We start from the raw sequence: 7,956 nt of genomic DNA on the forward strand, positions 1-7,956 counted from the left end.
AAGAGGAACTAAAAAGCCTCTTGATGAAAGTGAAAGAGGAGAGTGAAAAAGTTGGCTTAAAGCTCAACATTCAGAAAACAAAGATCATGGCATCTGGTCCCATCACTTCATGGGAAATAGATGCGGAAACAGTGTCAGACTTTATTTTTGGGGGCTCCAAAATCACTGCAGATGGTGATTGCAACCATGAAATTAAAAGACGCTTACTCCTTGGAAGGAAAGTTATGACCAACCTAGATAGCATATTCAAAGGCAGAGACATTACTTTGCCAACAAAGGTCCGTCTAGTCAAGGCTATGGTTTTTCCTGTGGTCGTGTATGGATGTGAGAGTTGGACTGTGAAGAAGGCTGAGCGCTGAAGAATTGATGCTTTTGAACTGTGGTGTTGGAGAAGACTCTTGAAAGTCCCTTGGACTGCAAGGAGATCCAACCAGTCCATTCTGAAGGAGATCAGCCCTGGGATTTCTTTGGAAGGAATGATGCGAAAGCTGAAACTCCAGTACTTTGGCCACCTCATGTGAAGAGTTGACTCATTGGAAAAGACCCTGATGCTGGGAGGGATTGGGGGCAGGAGGAGAAGGGGACGACAGAGGATGAGATGGCTGGATGGCGTCACTGACTTGATGGACGTGAGTCTGAGTGAACTCCGGGAGTTGGTGATGGACAGGGAGGCCTGGCGTGCTGCAATTCATGGGGTCGCAAAGAGTCGGAAACGACTGAGCAGCTGAACTGAACTGATGCCTGCTCTGCTATTTGGCCTTGGGGGAAAAAATATATGTAAATATCATAATCAAGCATATTGATTGTGTGATTTATTTATGCATAACATCTTGTGAAGTTTTCCATGTGTAGACCTACAGAAATATAGGATATTAAATTTGAATGGTGTAATATTTTGTTGCTAGCCCTTTTGCAGAACTGAAATATATTTAAAAATAGATTGTTTTCAATATTCCTATCATCTGTCTCCAGTTTTAACTGTAATAGAAGTTATGCAGTTTCCAGTGGTAAATCCCTAAGTCTTCCTCGTCTCTTGTACTCCTTTTATTTGATCTGTTCAAGTGCATGCATCCCTGCCTAGGCCATCCACTAGGCATCGTCCTAATGGGAACATTTCACAAGCATGCTTTCACATGCACATTCTCCTATTTCATTCAACAGCTATCACAAGTTGCTTAACATGACTTCTGGCCTCATGCAGTACTGCTGATCCTTATTTTTTTTAGAAACTTGCTTTATACTTTCCACTTTTGTGTCTGTGACCCTGTCTGCAATTAGACACTGTTTACAGTAAACAACAATTGAAATTTTCTTAGTGATATTTTTCCTGAGGCAAGCCCTACTGATACCATTAAGTCAGCAACTTGTATTCTTGGGGAATAGTCCTTTTGGCATTATAACAGATCATTCAACTTATCTGAAGGATGTTATATTCTCTTCCTTTGATTCCTGCTTCTGTCACTTTTTCCAGAGATCCCTGTGGACACATTTTTACTAGCATTGCTCTCCACACTCCTTTTTTAGAGCCCCTTCAATTTAAAAAGTCTAAATCTGGGACTGGAGAATTATTATTGATGGATATTGTCTCCTCTCACCTTTAAATTAAAACATCTGGACTTGTGTGATTATTATCATCTCTCCAGCTGTGCTCCCAGTTTCTCCCCCACCCCATCCCCGCTGTAGCCAGATCCAACCCCCTTTTCAACCAACAGGTTCCTACTCCTACAGGGCAAACACAGTTTCTGCTAATGCAGGGGCTTGTCTCATGTGCTTCAAGATGTTCTAGTGTTACAAGCTCCTTACCAGTCAAGGCTAGAGTGAGACCAGGCAATTCAATCTACATTAAATGGCATTCAAACCTTCCTCCGTGAAGTGATAAACAGGGGAAGCAAAAGCAAAGTCAGTTCTGGATTAATCCCAGTGGCAAGCAGAGCCTCTCAAATTTTCCACTGAATATCCCCGAAATGAGAGGTAGCTGCTGCTGCTGCTGCTGCTGCTGCTGCTGCTGCTGCTAAGTCGCTTCAGTCGTGTCCAACTCTGTGCGACCCCAGAGATGGCAGCCCACCAGGCTCCCCCGTCCCTGGGATTCTCCAGGCAAGAACACTAGAGTGGGTTGCCATTTCCTTCTCCAATGCATGAAAGTGAAAAGTGAAAGTGAAGTTGCTCAGTCATGTCCGACTCCTAGCGACCCTATGGACTGCAGCCTACTAGGCTCCTCCGCCCATGGGATTTTTCCAGGCAAGAGTACTGGAGTGGGGTGCCATTGCCTTCTCCGAATGAGAGGTAGAGTAAAGCCCTAATATTCCCAATGCCTAACCTGCCACCCAGGTAATGGCATAAGTTGCCCACCATAAGCCCAGGATTTTTTTTTTTTTTTTTTGTCTTCTCAAACGTTCTCCTTAAACCATAGTATATCATTGTTGATTTAATATAAAGGTAATAGTTAAATTACTTGGCACCAGCTAAAATGAAAGGATAAGCCTTGTTTACATTATGACTTAAAGAGAATTTATGAAATCTTAAAGAGAATTTATGAAATTCTGAGGGGCAAGAAAACTCTAGTGAAATCTAGAAAGCAACATTTTTTTTTGAACTGATTAGTTAAGAAACTATATTTTTGTGGGTCAACAGAAACAGAAGAATAATCAGTATTTGTAACTGGAATGCTTCCCACATTGGGAAAGATCTTGTTTTTATGGGTCATTATGTCGAACTCTTCAGAATTGTGAGAAAGGTCGATGGCTCTATGAACAAAAAGAATGAGACACTCAGAAATGTGCAACCCTGGCATAATGCAAGAAGCAGTGAAGTATAGCATAATATAAAAAATACAAAACAGACACAAAAGCAGAGTTTGTTTTGTTTCGTTACACATGTTTTAGTACTCACTAGCTGTAGCCTTGAAATGGAACAGTCTGTTAGTAGGTTGCTACACAGGAACAGTCACAAACTGTACACAATTTGTAACTCCCCAGGCTGGACTCTAGAATAGGAGGCATTTTCTGCCAGTGCTTTTTATTAATTCACTGTGATTTCTAATAAATTACCCAGTCCTCTTGCATTAATGATGATTACAACAATGTTTTGCTAACGACTCCACCATGATCTCAAAGATTTTTTTTATTGTAGGAGGACAGATTGATTTAAATAGAGTCACTGTTCTAAACCACCATGCTAGAAATGTCACAGGGAGAGGCCAGCTGAGTTGCTCAAGCTGGCCTCAGGATGACATTGCCTCAGCTGAGTCACATTTTCCAGGGCTCATTCCTTGGTTTTTGCAAGCCCTGAAGCTTTATTTTGTTAGGGTGTCCAGAGTTGATCATACGTAAGGGTTGAAGGTTGTGCTAACCCAATGCACAAGAGGCCAGTGTGTAAACTATTTATTCATTTATAGTCACAAGGTTAACTATCAATGGGCCTGGAAATCTAGGATATGTGGCCAGCATTTTCTTTTCCCTTTAGGTAAGTCTACATGGGAAGCCCTTCATTACCTTCTCAGCTCAACAGACATCTATAAAGCACCTAAGGTACAGGACCTTTTGATACCAAGGTGTTTACAATTTAATTAGAATTATGGCAGCATTAAATTGTGTATGGAGACATTATTTTCCAGAGCAAACTGCAGTAAGTGAATGTATGCCTTGATCGGTTTTCTAAAGTTCTATCTTCTGATTTTGACAGGTTTCAGCCCTTTGAAAGTAAAACTGTTAGTCGCTCAGTCATGTCCGACTCTTTGCGACCCCATAGACTGTAGGCCTGCCAGGCTCCTCTGTCCATAGGATTCTCCAGGCAAGAATTCTGGAGTGGGTTGCCATGCCCTCCTCCAGGGTATCTTCCCAACCCAGGGGTTGATTTCAGGTCTCCTGCATTATAGGCAGATTCTTTACTTTTTGAGCCACCAGGGAAGCCCAAAGGGCTGATAGCTGTCTGCATGATGGGATTAGCTGTGAAGATTATCCAGTAGCCATTCACAATTTTGTTGTTGTTCAGTCGTGTCCGACTGTGCCTCCATGGGTGCAGCGCACCAGGCTGCCCTGTCCCTCACCATCTCAGAGTTTGCCCAACTTCATGTCCACTGAGTCCGTGATGCCATCTAACCATCTCATCCTCTGTCCCCCTCCTTTCCTCCTACTTTCAATCTTTCCCAGCATCAAGGTCTTTTCCAATGAGTCAGCTCTTGAGAATCATGGAATTCTCAAAGGCACCATATTCACAGCCACCTTCTAAGTATGCTTCTTAACCAGTACTTAAAAGGAACTTGATAACCTGCTGAACAGGTATGCAAACAACTGTGTATAATGCACCTGTATTTTGTACTTCTAGATTCTCATATCAAGGAGTGACCTAAAAACTTGGAGTCTTCCAGAGCCAGTCTGGACCCCATCACCACCCACTACTCAATAGAAGGGCATTTCTCTGGCAAATTCTTCTTAAAAACTTTATAGCCAGTTTAACCCACCATGCCCTGTTCCCTGATATCCTTGTTGCGGGCCCAGCTGTACCTTATCCTGATCATCTAGGTTAGCCCATACTTTGCTTTGTACAGAAAGTTTTCAGTTTACCTTGTGGAATTCCAATCTGAGTGGAGGAGGAGAACCAGACCATTACTTCTCCATCCTCCTAAAGAATTTCTGTTCTCTGAGATCCAAGAGAAACCAAACTCCCACTTCTCTCTCTTTCTCCTGTTGCTGTCCCTGGGTGGCTAAATTTTACTGTAGAAAACCACAAAACTCTGCAGATTAATGGTGCTACAAATTCATGGTCTCCATTCTTCAATCAGGCATTTGGTACTGCCTGGCAAACGTAGTTGATGCTGTTGTTTTCCAAAGTGGTCCAAGCCTTCTCACTGTCCACCACCTCTTCATCAGGGAGAAAAAGGAAGCGTCAGGTGGGGAACTGTCTCAGCTTCCCACTGCTAAACTGACAATTTTACATGCAGCCACATACATCCTTTTCTTTTTCCTTTAGTCCCAGTACAGTAAATATCCTTTATCTTACTCAAGGCTCGTTGCTTTGGTGGTGGTGTATGGGCTTCCCCTTTTGACAGCGGAGGGACTGCTCTGTCTGTGTCCCTTTTCTTCTGTCTTCACCGTTTACCTCTCTACTATTCTTTACTCTCAGCATTTGTTAATAAACATGTCCAAATCTCCAGGTACTATTCTTTCTTCCCCCTCTGGCTGGAAGCAACTTTTTAAAAAAAAGTTTTGAGTTCTGAGATACTTAGTTCTCTAACTTGTCAGGACTTGTATACTGTCTATAATAAACTTTCTAGTGTTTTAAAGAGACTCATTTTAGGTGCTACAAACTTGCTTACCTGGAAAATGATTGTGACTGTTAGAATTCATGTATTATAAAAGTTCTTATGGTTAAATATTGTTTTCTTCCTTAAACTTTTAAATTATGAAATCTATAAAAAGTACAAAACATAGATGTATATAGTTAATGGATAACTATAAGACAAACAATCATTTAGTCAACATTCTAATAAGGAAATACCCCCAACCCATGTATCCCTTCTGGATCCTTTTACCTTCTCACCCTTCAGAAGGTGACCACTTTTCTGAATTTTATGGTAATGATTTCTAAGCTTTTTTTGTTTTTAATGAGTTTAACTCTTTGCCCGAGGCCTGCTCATCTCTTACCTCCACCTTGCTCTGTATGCTGGAAACCTAGCTTGTGTAAACTATATTCATAGGCTCCTTTTCCTTTCTGCCTTTTAGTTGCATTTAGTCAATGGGAAGATCAAAGGGAGCAGAATGAGAAAGGATATAATCCCTTCCCTGGCTTCTCCTACAGCATCTCTCCAAGGGCTCACTGGGCTCGTTTCAGTCCCTGGGGTTAGCCAGAGAAATAGAAACAACAGGATATGTAAGTGTGTGTGTATGCATATAAAAAACACTATATGTATATAAAAGAGAGAGATTTATTTTAAGGAATTGGACCACGTAGTTGTGGAGGCTTGATAAAAACAAAACCTTCAGGTTAGGCCAGTAGACTACAGACCTAGGGGAGAGCGTATATCAAGTCTAAAGGCCGTTTGCTGGCAGACTTCCTTCTTAGGGGAAATCAGTCTTTGTTCTCTTAAGGCCTTCGATTCATTGGATGAGGCTCACCAATAACCACCCTTATGCAGAAAGCAAAGAAGAACTAAAGAGCCTCTTGATGAAGGTAAAAGAGGAGATTGAAAAAGCTGGCTTAAAACTCAACATTCAAAAACCTAAGATCGTGGCATCTGGTCCCATCACTTCATGGCAAATAGATGGGGAAACAATAGAAACAGTGACAGACTTTATTTTCTTGGGCTCCAGAATCACTGCAGATGGTGACTAAAGCCATGAAATTAAAAGATACTTGCTCCTTGGAAGAAAAGTTACGACAAACCTAGACAGCATATTAAAAAGTAGAGACATTACTTTACCGACAAAGGTCCATCTAGTCAAAGCTTTGGTTTTTCCAGTAGTCATGTATGGATGTGAGAGCTGGACTATAAAGAAGGCTGAGCGCCAGAGAACTGATACTTTTGAAGTGTGGTGTTGGAGAAGACTCGTGAGAGTCTCTTGGACTGCAAGGGGATCCAACCAGTCCATCCTAAAGGAAATCAGTCCTGATTATTTGTTGGAAGGACTGATGCTGAAGCTGAAGCTCCAATACTTTGGCCACTTGACACCAAGAACTGACTCACTAGAAAAGACCCTGATGCTGGGAAAGATTGAAGGCAGGAGAAGGGGACAACAGAGGATGAGATGGTTGGGTGGCATCACCGACTCAATGTACATGAGTTCGAGCAAACTCTGGGAGATAGTGAAGGACAGGGAAGCCTCAGTCAGTTCAGTTGCTCAGTCATGTCCTACTCTTTATGACCCATAGACTGCAGCACACCTGATCTCCCTGTGCTAAGTGCCCTAATTTTTGGCTTTGATCCTGGGACAATTACAGTTACCAAAATATGTAATGACTATCAGTGATAATGTAGGACAGTTGCTAAGGTCAAACATAAAGTTTTGAAAATCTCTATTTCAACTCCTTCACTTTACTGACTAATAAATTTAAGCTGAGGGATTAAGTGATGGTAGTTCCTACAGGTGGTCAGATCAGGCCTGACACTAATATCCCAGGGTCCCTTGACTTTTAATCTTAGGATTCCCATATTCACATCACATCACGTTACCACATTATTTTTTATGATTTTTCCAAAATTATTATTGGTGTGATTTAACAAAAAAACTCGATACTTTAGGTGGGGGAATGGATTGAGGGTGAAGAAACGTCTGAAAACTAAAGGTTACTGAGTTGACAAAATTTGAAAAGGTGTTAGCTTTGGGGATTAAATCTTTCTTCTGATACTGTTGCTAGGCTTTCTCCCTAAAAACCGTCGTCCCTTTTCTTCAAAATGATGTCTGGCAGGACCCCTATCCCTTGGGCCTGCAGTTTTCATCACAAATGAAGTCAGGCACATTCACCTCCATTTGCTCTTCTCCACCGTCAGGTCCAAACACCTGGGCCTGAGTGTCTGGGATTTTAGGCAGAAGAGCAGTCCTCTGGGATGGCACTCAGCCCCCAAGGGCATGCAAAGTTGGGGAGGAATAAGGTCTTGGAGAAGGCAATGGCAACCCACTCCAGTACTCTTGCCTGGAAAATCCCATGGACAGAGGAGCCTGGTAGGCTGCAGTCCATGGGGTTGCTTTCACTTTTCACTTTCATGCATTGGAGAAGGAAATGGCAACCCACTCCATTGTTCTTGCCTAGAGAATCCCAGGGATAGGGGAGCCTGGTGGGCTGCTGTCTATGGGGTCGCCCAGAGTCGGACACGACTGAAGCAACTTAGCAGCAGCAGCAAGGTCTTGGAGGAGAGGCCAAGACAACCTCTGCTAGCTGCCTGTGCCATATCCGGCTCTGGGCAGGCTACCTTTGCACAGGCCCTGAGGACTGCACCTCCCAACTCCAGGGGTTCTCGAA

This window comes from Bos indicus x Bos taurus, chromosome 7 (genome assembly GCF_003369695.1).
Source record: "Bos indicus x Bos taurus breed Angus x Brahman F1 hybrid chromosome 7, Bos_hybrid_MaternalHap_v2.0, whole genome shotgun sequence".
Lineage (NCBI taxonomy): Eukaryota > Metazoa > Chordata > Mammalia > Artiodactyla > Bovidae > Bos > Bos indicus x Bos taurus.